Genomic DNA, 14,705 nt, shown 5'->3' with positions numbered 1-14,705 from the left:
AACCATTATTATGGTACGGTACATGAGTGTTCGAGTTAAGTCATTCCAACAATTTGTATTGTTAAATTTGCTTCATGACCTGTATACGAACCTGTATGCGAACAGAGCTGGTGCAAAATTATAGCAAATCATTGAAACGACGGTATAGTAAGAGCCTAAGTGGATGAAGAATCTATTGAGTGCACACGGGCTTGTGATCAGTGGGGTCGAACGTCATTTCACACAAACGACTAATCAGCCAATCACATGATGGCTCTGTAAGTCAATCAGCCCATGACGCAGTCATTGGATTTTCTCATCCAACGTGCGTGCTACCGATAATGACTTAATGACAAGCGCTACTGGCTGGACTCAATCCTGCTGAGCGTGAAGTCACTAAAGCAATTACCAGCTCTATAATGAAATTCTTATCGTTAGTTTACTTTGAAGTCGGATCCACGTAAATACTTTATTACCCATACAAAGGCAGAAAATATTTGATTGAATTAGTATATTATTCCACCAAAACTTTTAAAGTGTTCTATCAATGTACCTAGTTATATATTGGATATTTTCAAAGAAGCAGAGGATTAAAAGTAAATTTGGCAATGAAACAAACTAACAAAACAGTATATTGAACACTGATAGAACCACCATCCTCATAAGCATCATCGTCACCATCATCACCACCACCACAGAACATTATCTTTCTATTTTTTTTGTAAAGAAGGAAGGCATACTTTCCAGTGACGACTTATCAAATATAATAATAATAATAATGCTATTTTCTTTACGTCCCACTAACTACTCCTTTACGGTTTTCGGAGACGCCGAGGTACCAGAATTTAGTCCAGCAGGAGTTCTTTTACGACACGAGGCTGACGTATTTGAGCACCTTCAAATACCACCGGACTGAGCCAGGATCGAACCTGCCAAGTTGGGGTCAGAAGGCCAGCGTCTGAACCGTCTGAGCCACTCAGCCCCTCAGCCCGGCACTTATCAAATGAAAAATATACAGGAATGTTTAATGTTCTAATTGATATTGAAATTGTTGTGTGTTTGACAGACTGGCGGGGTTTTTGTCTCATTAATAAAAGCTCAACAAGGATATCAGAAGCTTCATGATCAAAGCTAGTTTTGTTAATTCATGTAATTATTTCAGGACTTCATTGAATATTATCCCACATTTCATGTAAATAAATATAATTCCTCTGTTGTAGAAACAGTAAGCATTACGAATTTGACGAGCATCGGGAAGTAAACTTTTATAACCATTAAGGCGGTTAGCGTACAAAATGTACATGGATTTTATAACAGAAAATTCCTGAGAATACCAGAGAAAAATTACTTGCCCATTGAGTGCTGGAAAGCATTTATATGTGTGACTTCCCCTCTCGGAGAACAATCATCGAACGAGAAATGCAACCATTCAAGCTAAGGGCGCCAATCTTTAAGTTGAGGACTTAAAGATAAAAATTTATAATCAAGCTTGGACGGACTCTTATCACAGGGGTGGGGTGATAGTGCACTAATCATTAAGCAGGAGAATTAGAAATCAAAAGGCTAATTAAGGCAGATTGATTAAAGTGAACTAGAAAAATACTATTTATTATATTTAATATAAATGACGACGGTTTAACGAGAACTGAATTTAAAATAGAAAATGAATTTAATAAAAAATTTAATGACTCTACTTCGCGAAAACTTGCAATATCTTTAACTCACTTGCTCACCATGTAGTCTTGTTCTGCTGGTCCTTGGAAAGCTTCCATCCTTGTAGCTGGAACATCACCGGTCGTCTTTGAGATCTCTTCATCTGCAGCTAAGTACCATTCCTGCCTTGCAAATTGCACCCACCACTAATTGGAAGATGACTTCAAAACTAACACTCCCTATTATGCTTTATCCCATATATTGGAGATAAGCCCTAAGTCATAGTTAGAAGAACCACCTTGGGTTTTATGGAGAGGATACTCAATTAAGAATCCTTCCAACTTTACTGAAAATGTGCTCTGAAGTTTCATTTCTATCTAGATTAATACTACCTATTGACTTAGACTGGTTCAAACCGGTCTTGTAGCCGAGCTGTACGTACTTCCTGATGAGAGTGGCTATACACCCTTCATTCAGAATTTCTAAGTATCGAGACGAAGAATCAAGTAGAGAATCAAGGAGAATAATGTAGAATAATATCGATCAGAATCACGTAGAAGTCTCGTAGAAGATCCGTAGAAGATGAAGCCAAGAGCTCCAACACGCCCTTTTATAACCTTCTCTCGCGCTAATTACAGGTCGCTACACGTGGTCCAATCAGATGACACGTCTCTCCCCACTCTAGATATTAGAGTTGACGGGTCTTAACCATGATATTAACTGTTCTTCTATTAGTCCTTTCACTCAGTATCCATGGCAACATGACGCTCCTTTGAAAATATAGGCGGTGATCAGTTTGAATAATTCTGGTCGAAATACGGTAGCTTACGTTAGGACGCGTGAACACGTGCTCGCTTTTCCCAGAACTTGGTGTCTAAATTTGTCCTTCCTTCTTCCTCGGTGATGTGGCAAGATAGAGGAAATCTACTGCAAGTTAATTTTAACTAATGTCGCAAGAATCTAAGTGAATATTAGGATATTCAGCCCTCGTTTACAAGTCGTAGTTACAAAGTAATGAAATGATAGTGAGCAAATGATTAAACATGAATTATAATACAATTACATACCAAAATAAATATCATGACGTTAAATTCCTGAATTAATTACACATAATAAAATTAACATAATTACACTGTAACGTCTGGAACGTTACATACGCCCCCATGAGTTCTTAACAAATATCACATGAGTTGAGAACTCACACACTTACTCCCACATTGACTTGAAATACCTCTATTACCTGCCCATTACGAGCGACATTATTTTCATACCATTAATTACTTCTCACTGTTTCCATATCTCTCTTAGACTGCTTACCATTGCGAATGTCGGTTATTTCAGTTCATCTTGAGGTTTAGATGCTAAATTATGCCCAACACAAGCAACTTTCCATTTTTGTTAAAAACAAGATTATCCTAGAGAATATAACATAATATATATACAATTCAGATTACAAACTCTGCCGAGTGTCTTTTTGTCCTTTTACTCCCCATCTTTCCGACATTCTTTGCTAGATAGCAGTAACACGTTCTCTTCCAATCTTTTACATTAGAACCATGGAAAACAAATGATACAAACAATTTAAACTTTTATCACTCTTTCGAATGTTTCAACCTTATGCAATACACTTTACACGAATTCACACGTGATTTAAGCTCACGGTAAAATTATTGCAAGTTAGAAATGCACATACGGGAAAATTAATTATTTGCCGTCGTCAGCTTTAATTAGCCTTCTGTAACATCTCAGAAAACAAATATATAAAATTTCATGGCCTCACATACGGAAAACAGATGATCTATCGTCAATGAACGAGCGTAAATCTACCGCCACACAAACACCTCCCTTGTTTACAAACACAACTAGGAAATACCACCACAATTGAGACGTAAACTCATTCCGCTCGTAGTCTGACATAACAAGTAGCAACTTCCCCGAGTTACTGACCTATATCTCACAATCCGGTTCAGCCACCTCACACGACAGGTATCTCCGTAAACTACTAATGTTATATGAACCATTCATTACGCTCTCGCCATCCGCTAACTTGTAAGCACAGGGTCCTAGTTTTCTATGTACTTTGTAAGGGCCTTGATATAAAAGAAAAAATTTCTTTGTTACCTTATCCTCACTATTTGACAACATTGGAACTCTCACCAAAACCATATCACCTACCTCAAAGTTATCCAGTACCTTACGTTTCTGCAGCCTTTTACGTTTACCTCCAGATTTAATCAGGTTCTCCCGTGCCAGTCGGACGTAAAATTCAGCATTACGAGGTGGTTCCTCAGGCAAACCTAACACTCTCACTACAAATCGTCTGAAAAAATTACATACACCAATATACGATCTGAGCTCCTTAATATTTCTAGGTGTCGCAGTATTCAATATTTTTTCAATTCTTGTGCTCTCAGGCGTCACTCCCATTGCCGATACACGGTGCCCCAAAAAAGTCACCTCTCGTCTACTGAAAACACATTTGTCAAGTTTCAGAGTAAAACCAGCATACTCTAATTTAGAAAAAACCCTCTCCAAGTGGTCCAAGTGCTCTTCAAAGGTACTAGATCCTATAACCAAATCATCGATATAAATAGTAGCATAATCTCCAGTATCATCTCCCAAGGCAATACTTAGTGCGCGAATTAGAGCTGCCGAACTCGTACGGGTCCCAAAAGGAACACGCCTAAATTGGTACAAACTATGCTTATAGCTGAAAGCAGTAAGAGGCCTGTCTTCTGATCTTAAAGGTATCTGCCAAAAACTACTCCTAAGATCTAACGTAGAAAACCAACTCTTACCCTGAAAATTCTGTATCAACTCTTCAATGGTTTGTGATCTCAACTGATCAGCACCAATACGTCTGTTCATCTCCCTGCCATCAATACACAAACGTATTGATCCATCAGACTTAGGCACGACAATTAAGGGATTAACATATTGACTGTTTGATAATTCAATCACATCGTCTGCTAACATAGCTTGAATTTGATCCTCTACGGCTTTGGCATATTTGTGTGGTATCGGATACCGCGGTCCGCTGAATGGAGTCTTATCCAGCACAGAAAAAGAATGTTCATACAGATGGGTAACACCAGGTTTCTCGGAGAAAATCTCCACGTGTTCACATAACACTTCAAATAACTTGTCCTTCTGGATTTCATTTAACTCATTTCTACTTACGGCTTCTTTCAAGCCACATATTTTATCCTCATTAATCCACAACTGGCACAACTTCAGGCCCTCACTAGCCTCTTCATTAACTTTAGAAACCTCTCTCATTCTCCACACTGTACTAACTTCCGTTTTCCTCTGAATTTCCTCCTCAAACTTGACCTTGATATCCTCATTATTCCACCTCAAATTTAGAACTAGATCATTGTAATTTAACTGAGCCAATTTTAACGTTAACCAGTCAGATCCCAAGATAAGATCAAATATTAAATGCGGAATTACCAAACATATCTGATCGCTAATAGAATTATTAATGCAGATCGGGACAGCTACTTGTTTACAAATTTGCTTAGACTTCTTTCCAACAGCCGTAATGATGAAAGTAGACTTAACAGGCATTTCCTCCAACTGAATACCCTGTTTCACTAATGACTCATACCACTGAGAACTAATACATGATATTTGGCTACCAGAATCAATCAAAACTTTAACCCACGCCCCCCAGACTTTCAATTTAACAACGGGATTGACTACTTTATTACTTGAATCTTCATTATTCTGCTCGGGTTCATACAACAAATCGTCTCTAACATCTAGGTCATATGGTAACACTTTCATGGCAAGACAATTCGCTACCTTCGTACTAGGCTGGAATTCTGACCTAACATTACAGCCTCTAGTTAGTTTAAAGGTTCCCTTTGTGTATTGACGTTGGACTCATTAGTACATTGCTCTGGCCTCCGTTGGGAATTTCCTGTCCTATATTCAGGTGCTCCGCTCCTGCTGTTCTGCTGAGGTCTGAACTGATTGCGAGCTTCGTGATTCTGTATTCTACCGTTATGTCTCATTCCGTTGTGATGACTAAAGTTCTGAATATTCTCCGTTCTACTCCTAAGGTTACCTAACGCATCAAAACTGCCTAGTAGGTTCTCCATCTCCTGAATAGTTCCAACTTTTTGCATGCAGGCCGCTTCTCTCACCCTGTCCGGAAAATGTCTCAAAAGTAGTCTTACTACATCAGACCCCTCGGTTATACCATCTAAGTTCTGACAAATCATGACATGTGCCAGGAAGTACTCGGTCATAGTAACTCCTTCATGCTGTTTGTACCTCCCAAATACCACCCTTTCTCTCTCCCGAGCTTGTATCGCTTCATTCCAGAATTTCTCTCTAAACTTATTTCTGAATTCTTTCAGGTTCGTCATCGTCTGCCTATATACCATGAACCAAGACCGAGTTTCTCCTACAAAAGCATGGTCAATATTTTCCATAACGTCTTCCCAGTCCATAGACCCTTCCTCTAGACGCTTTTCAAATCGTTTTTCTATCATCTTAAGGAAATCTAGCGGGTTCGTTTGTTTCCCATTAAATTTAGGTAGTTCAATTTCCCTAATGTAGCTATTTCCTAGACATTGCCTTCCCGTGAAAACCTGTTTATCCTTTGCCACCTGTTTTAACTTATTTTCTGCTTTCTCCATCCGGCATTCTACATCTCTGTCTCTCCTATCAATTTCTCTCTCCAAATTAACCTGCTTCTCTTTCAATGTCCTAATTTCAATCTTATTTTCTTCAGCTATCGCAAACCTTTCTTCACTTGCCCGGGTCTCATCTTCTATTCTAAGCTTTACCGTGTCAATCTCTTGTTGGACGTGATATTTGAATATCCGTATTTCCCCTCTTTGAGTCTCAACTCTCTTATCAATACTAGTGACCTGCCTAATTACTTCCTCCCTAGTCGAGTTGTTTTCCTTCCCCATTAATTCCAGGAATTCACTTCTCTGCTCCGCAAACTTTTCTTCTACCTCTTTCCCTTGCCGTACATATTCCCTTTCCTGGTCCTCTAATCGCTTATTAAAATGTTCATTTTTTACCACCAGATCGCGTAACTGCCTACTGTGTTCGTCCATTCTCCGATCCGCTTCCTCCTTATTTTCCCTCATCTCCCTGCTTAATTCAGCTTTAGTTTGTTCTAACTGTTCTTTCAGTTCAGATTTAGTTTGTTCTAATTCACTTTTTATTTCAGTTTTACCGTCCTCTATCTTACTTAACATTAACTGCATCATTCCCATTAACTGATCATTATTATTACTTTCATTGTTAGTGTTTACTTCCGCTTCGCCCCCCATCCTACTATCATCTGACTCCATACTGACTTCTTTCTGCTTGCCTTCACTCTCCATACTACTTACACTTCTATCTTCAATTTCCTCTACTAGACCACACAACTCTTCCTCTGAACTCAATACATTATTGCCTTTTATCGCCCGTCCACTGCGCAACATCCTCTCCTCTTTCGTCTGATCAGCCATGACCCTTCCCACAATCAAACACTCCTAATGAAACGTGGATATCCAAATTTTGCCCATAATATTAATTCTGATATCGTTACTGTCATTAACTGCTCCGTACTTAATGATTTTCTCGCCCTACGTTGGAGCGGCATTTATGTGACTTCCCCTCTCGGAGAACAATCATCGAACGAGAAATGCAACCATTCAAGCTAAGGGCGCCAATCTTTAAGTTGAGGACTTAAAGATAAAAATTTATAATCAAGCTTGGACGGACTCTTATCACAGGGGTGGGGTGATAGTGCACTAATCATTAAGCAGGAGAATTAGAAATCAAAAGGCTAATTAAGGCAGATTGATTAAAGTGAACTAGAAAAATACTATTTATTATATTTAATATAAATGACGACGGTTTAACGAGAACTGAATTTAAAATAGAAAATGAATTTAATAAAAAATTTAATGACTCTACTTCGCGAAAACTTGAAATATCTTTAACTCGCTTGCTCACCATGTAGTCTTGTTCTGCTGGTCCTTGGAAAGCTTCCATCCTTGTAGCTGGAACATCACCGGTCGTCTTTGAGATCTCTTCATCTGCAGCTAAGTACCATTCCTGCCTTGCAAATTGCACCCACCACTAATTGGAAGATGACTTCAAAACTAACACTCCCTATTATGCTTTATCCCATATATTGGAGATAAGCCCTAAGTCATAGTTAGAAGAACCACCTTGGGTTTTATGGAGGGGATACTCAATTAATAATCCTTCCAACTTTACTGAAAATGTGCTCTGAAGTTTCATTTCTATCTAGATTAATACTACCTATTGACTTAGACTGGTTCAAACCGGTCTTGTAGCCGAGCTGTACGTACTTCCTGATGAGAGTGGCTATACACCCTTCATTCAGAATTTCTAAGTATCGAGACGAAGAATCAAGTAGAGAATCAAGGAGAATAATGTAGAATAATATCGATCAGAATCACGTAGAAGTCTCGTAGAAGATCCGTAGAAGATGAAGCCAAGAGCTCCAACACGCCCTTTTATAACCTTCTCTCGCGCTAATTACAGGTCGCTACACGTGGTCCAATCAGATGACACGTCTCTCCCCACTCTAGATATTAGAGTTGACGGGTCTTAACCATGATATTAACTGTTCTTCTATTAGTCCTTTCACTCAGTATCCATGGCAACATGACGCTCCTTTGAAAATATAGGCGGTGATCAGTTTGAATAATTCTGGTCGAAATACGGTAGCTTACGTTAGGACGCGTGAACACGTGCTCGCTTTTCCCAGAACTTGGTGTCTAAATTTGTCCTTCCTTCTTCCTCGGTGATGTGGCAAGATAGAGGAAATCTACTGCAAGTTAATTTTAACTAATGTCGCAAGAATCTAAGTGAATATTAGGATATTCAGCCCTCGTTTACAAGTCGTAGTTACAAAGTAATGAAATGATAGTGAGCAAATGATTAAACATGAATTATAATACAATTACATACCAAAATAAATATCATGACGTTAAATTCCTGAATTAATTACACATAATAAAATTAACATAATTACACTGTAACGTCTGGAACGTTACATACGCCCCCATGAGTTCTTAACAAATATCACATGAGTTGAGAACTCACACACTTACTCCCACATTGACTTGAAATACCTCTATTACCTGCCCATTACGAGCGACATTATTTTCATACCATTAATTACTTCTCACTGTTTCCATATCTCTCTTAGACTGCTTACCATTGCGAATGTCGGTTATTTCAGTTCATCTTGAGGTTTAGATGCTAAATTATGCCCAACACAAGCAACTTTCCATTTTTGTTAAAAACAAGATTATCCTAGAGAATATAACATAATATATTTACAATTCAGATTACAAACTCTGCCGAGTGTCTTTTTGTCCTTTTACTCCCCATCTTTCCGACATTCTTTGCTAGATAGCAGTAACACGTTCTCTTCCAATCTTTTACATTAGAACCATGGAAAACAAATGATACAAACAATTTAAACTTTTATCACTCTTTCGAATGTTTCAACCTTATGCAATACACTTTACACGAATTCACACGTGATTTAAGCTCACGGTAAAATTATTGCAAGTTAGAAATGCACATACGGGAAAATTAATTATTTGCCGTCGTCAGCTTTAATTAGCCTTCTGTAACATCTCAGAAAACAAATATATAAAATTTCATGGCCTCACATACGGAAAACAGATGATCTATCGTCAATGAACGAGCGTAAATCTACCGCCACACAAACACCTCCCTTGTTTACAAACACAACTAGGAAATACCACCACAATTGAGACGTAAACTCATTCCGCTCGTAGTCTGACATAACAAGTAGCAACTTCCCCGAGTTACTGACCTATATCTCACAATCCGGTTCAGCCACCTCACACGACAGGTATCTCCGTAAACTACTAATGTTATATGAACCATTCATTACGCTCTCGCCATCCGCTAACTTGTAAGCACAGGGTCCTAGTTTTCTATGTACTTTGTAAGGGCCTTGATATAAAAGAAAAAATTTCTTTGTTACCTTATCCTCACTATTTGACAACATTGGAACTCTCACCAAAACCATATCACCTACCTCAAAGTTATCCAGTACCTTACGTTTCTGCAGCCTTTTACGTTTACCTCCAGATTTAATCAGGTTCTCCCGTGCCAGTCGGACGTAAAATTCAGCATTACGAGGTGGTTCCTCAGGCAAACCTAACACTCTCACTACAAATCGTCTGAAAAAATTACATACACCAATATACGATCTGAGCTCCTTAATATTTCTAGGTGTCGCAGTATTCAATATTTTTTCAATTCTTGTGCTCTCAGGCGTCACTCCCATTGCCGATACACGGTGCCCCAAAAAAGTCACCTCTCGTCTACTGAAAACACATTTGTCAAGTTTCAGAGTAAAACCAGCATACTCTAATTTAGAAAAAACCCTCTCCAAGTGGTCCAAGTGCTCTTCAAAGGTACTAGATCCTATAACCAAATCATCGATATAAATAGTAGCATAATCTCCAGTATCATCTCCCAAGGCAATACTTAGTGCGCGAATTAGAGCTGCCGAACTCGTACGGGTCCCAAAAGGAACACGCCTAAATTGGTACAAACTATGCTTATAGCTGAAAGCAGTAAGAGGCCTGTCTTCTGATCTTAAAGGTATCTGCCAAAAACTACTCCTAAGATCTAACGTAGAAAACCAACTCTTACCCTGAAAATTCTGTATCAACTCTTCAATGGTTTGTGATCTCAACTGATCAGCACCAATACGTCTGTTCATCTCCCTGCCATCAATACACAAACGTATTGATCCATCAGACTTAGGCACGACAATTAAGGGATTAACATATTGACTGTTTGATAATTCAATCACATCGTCTGCTAACATAGCTTGAATTTGATCCTCTACGGCTTTGGCATATTTGTGTGGTATCGGATACCGCGGTCCGCTGAATGGAGTCTTATCCAGCACAGAAAAAGAATGTTCATACAGATGGGTAACACCAGGTTTCTCGGAGAAAATCTCCACGTGTTCACATAACACTTCAAATAACTTGTCCTTCTGGATTTCATTTAACTCATTTCTACTTACGGCTTCTTTCAAGCCACATATTTTATCCTCATTAATCCACAACTGGCACAACTTCAGGCCCTCACTAGCCTCTTCATTAACTTTAGAAACCTCTCTCATTCTCCACACTGTACTAACTTCCGTTTTCCTCTGAATTTCCTCCTCAAACTTGACCTTGATATCCTCATTATTCCACCTCAAATTTAGAACTAGATCATTGTAATTTAACTGAGCCAATTTTAACGTTAACCAGTCAGATCCCAAGATAAGATCAAATATTAAATGCGGAATTACCAAACATATCTGATCGCTAATAGAATTATTAATGCAGATCGGGACAGCTACTTGTTTACAAATTTGCTTAGACTTCTTTCCAACAGCCGTAATGATGAAAGTAGACTTAACAGGCATTTCCTCCAACTGAATACCCTGTTTCACTAATGACTCATACCACTGAGAACTAATACATGATATTTGGCTACCAGAATCAATCAAAACTTTAACCCACGCCCCCCAGACTTTCAATTTAACAACGGGATTGACTACTTTATTACTTGAATCTTCATTATTCTGCTCGGGTTCATACAACAAATCGTCTCTAACATCTAGGTCATATGGTAACACTTTCATGGCAAGACAATTCGCTACCTTCGTACTAGGCTGGAATTCTGACCTAACATTACAGCCTCTAGTTAGTTTAAAGGTTCCCTTTGTGTATTGACGTTGGACTCATTAGTACATTGCTCTGGCCTCCGTTGGGAATTTCCTGTCCTATATTCAGGTGCTCCGCTCCTGCTGTTCTGCTGAGGTCTGAACTGATTGCGAGCTTCGTGATTCTGTATTCTACCGTTATGTCTCATTCCGTTGTGATGACTAGAGTTCTGAATATTCTCCGTTCTACTCCTAAGGTTACCTAACGCATCAAAACTGCCTAGTAGGTTCTCCATCTCCTGAATAGTTCCAACTTTTTGCATGCAGGCCGCTTCTCTCACCCTGTCCGGAAAATGTCTCAAAAGTAGTCTTACTACATCAGACCCCTCGGTTATACCATCTAAGTTCTGACAAATCATGACATGTGCCAGGAAGTACTCGGTCATAGTAACTCCTTCATGCTGTTTGTACCTCCCAAATACCACCCTTTCTCTCTCCCGAGCTTGTATCGCTTCATTCCAGAATTTCTCTCTAAACTTATTTCTGAATTCTTTCAGGTTCGTCATCGTCTGCCTATATACCATGAACCAAGACCGAGTTTCTCCTACAAAAGCATGGTCAATATTTTCCATAACGTCTTCCCAGTCCATAGACCCTTCCTCTAGACGCTTTTCAAATCGTTTTTCTATCATCTTAAGGAAATCTAGCGGGTTCGTTTGTTTCCCATTAAATTTAGGTAGTTCAATTTCCCTAATGTAGCTATTTCCTAGACATTGCCTTCCCGTGAAAACCTGTTTATCCTTTGCCACCTGTTTTAACTTATTTTCTGCTTTCTCCATCCGACATTCTACATCTCTGTCTCTCCTATCAATTTCTCTCTCCAAATTAACCTGCTTCTCTTTCAATGTCCTAATTTCAATCTTATTTTCTTCAGCTATCGCAAACCTTTCTTCACTTGCCCGGGTCTCATCTTCTATTCTAAGCTTTACCGTGTCAATCTCTTGTTGGACGTGATCTTTGAATATCCGTATTTCCCCTCTTTGAGTCTCAACTCTCTTATCAATACTAGTGACCTGCCTCATTACTTCCTCCCTAGTCGAGTTGTTTTCCTTCCCCATTAATTCCAGGAATTCACTTCTCTGCTCCGCAAACTTTTCTTCTACCTCTTTCCCTTGCCGTACATATTCCCTTTCCTGGTCCTCTAATCGCTTATTAAAATGTTCATTTTTTACCACCAGATCGCGTAACTGCCTACTGTGTTCGTCCATTCTCCGATTCGCTTCCTCCTTATTTTCCCTCATCTCCCTGCTTAATTCAGCTTTAGTTTGTTCTAACTGTTCTTTCAGTTCAGATTTAGTTTGTTCTAATTCACTTTTTATTTCAGTTTTACTGTCCTCTATCTTACTTAACATTAACTGCATCATTCCCATTAACTGATCATTATTATTACTTTCATTGTTAGTGTTTACTTCCGCTTCGCCCCCCATCCTACTATCATCTGACTCCATACTGACTTCTTTCTGCTTGCCTTCACTCTCCATACTACTTACACTTCTATCTTCAATTTCCTCTACTAGACTACACAACTCTTCCTCTGAACTCAATACATTATTGCCTTTTATCGCCCGTCCACTGCGCAACATCCTCTCCTCTTTCGTCTGATCAGCCATGACCCTTCCCACAATCAAACACTCCTAATGAAACGTGGATATCCAAATTTTGCCCATAATATTAATTCTGATATCGTTACTGTCATTAACTGCTCCGTACTTAATGATTTTTTCGCCCTACGTTGGAGCGGCATTTATGTGACTTCCCCTCTCGGAGAACAATCATCGAACGAGAAATGCAACCATTCAAGCTAAGGGCGCCAATCTTTAAGTTGAGGACTTAAAGATAAAAATTTATAATCAAGCTTGGACGGACTCTTATCACAGGGGTGGGGTGATAGTGCACTAATCATTAAGCAGGAGAATTAGAAATCAAAAGGCTAATTAAGGCAGATTGATTAAAGTGAACTAGAAAAATACTATTTATTATATTTAATATAAATGACGACGGTTTAACGAGAACTGAATTTAAAATAGAAAATGAATTTAATAAAAAATTTAATGACTCTACTTCGCGAAAACTTGCAATATCTTTAACTCGCTTGCTCACCATGTAGTCTTGTTCTGCTGGTCCTTGGAAAGCTTCCATCCTTGTAGCTGGAACATCACCGGTCGTCTTTGAGATCTCTTCATCTGCAGCTAAGTACCATTCCTGCCTTGCAAATTGCACCCACCACTAATTGGAAGATGACTTCAAAACTAACACTCCCTATTATGCTTTATCCCATATATTGGAGATAAGCCCTAAGTCATAGTTAGAAGAACCACCTTGGGTTTTATGGAGGGGATACTCAATTAATAATCCTTCCAACTTTACTGAAAATGTGCTCTGAAGTTTCATTTCTATCTAGATTAATACTACCTATTGACTTAGACTGGTTCAAACCGGTCTTGTAGCCGAGCTGTACGTACTTCCTGATGAGAGTGGCTATACACCCTTCATTCAGAATTTCTAAGTATCGAGACGAAGAATCAAGTAGAGAATCAAGGAGAATAATGTAGAATAATATCGATCAGAATCACGTAGAAGTCTCGTAGAAGATCCGTAGAAGATGAAGCCAAGAGCTCCAACACGCCCTTTTATAACCTTCTCTCGCGCTAATTACAGGTCGCTACACGTGGTCCAATCAGATGACACGTCTCTCCCCACTCTAGATATTAGAGTTGACGGGTCTTAACCATGATATTAACTGTTCTTCTATTAGTCCTTTCACTCAGTATCCATGGCAACATGACGCTCCTTTGAAAATATAGGCGGTGATCAGTTTGAATAATTCTGGTCGAAATACGGTAGCTTACGTTAGGACGCGTGAACACGTGCTCGCTTTTCCCAGAACTTGGTGTCTAAATTTGTCCTTCCTTCTTCCTCGGTGATGTGGCAAGATAGAGGAAATCTACTGCAAGTTAATTTTAACTAATGTCGCAAGAATCTAAGTGAATATTAGGATATTCAGCCCTCGTTTACAAGTCGTAGTTACAAAGTAATGAAATGATAGTGAGCAAATGATTAAACATGAATTATAATACAATTACATACCAAAATAAATATCATGACGTTAAATTCCTGAATTAATTACACATAATAAAATTAACATAATTACACTGTAACGTCTGGAACGTTACATATGTAGCGAGATATTCTGGTTAGTATTTTAGTGTTCGTATTCCTATAAAATGTAATAGGAGTTTCACTATTAACTCCTTTGCCGTAATTACGCTGCGTTTAGAGTCTGCTATGTTAAATCTCTGCTCTTAGAGTAGAG

The sequence above is a fragment of the Anabrus simplex genome, chromosome 1 (assembly GCF_040414725.1).
Source record: "Anabrus simplex isolate iqAnaSimp1 chromosome 1, ASM4041472v1, whole genome shotgun sequence".
In the NCBI taxonomy this organism is placed as follows: domain Eukaryota; kingdom Metazoa; phylum Arthropoda; class Insecta; order Orthoptera; family Tettigoniidae; genus Anabrus; species Anabrus simplex.
This window is presented reverse-complemented; position numbering follows the sequence as displayed.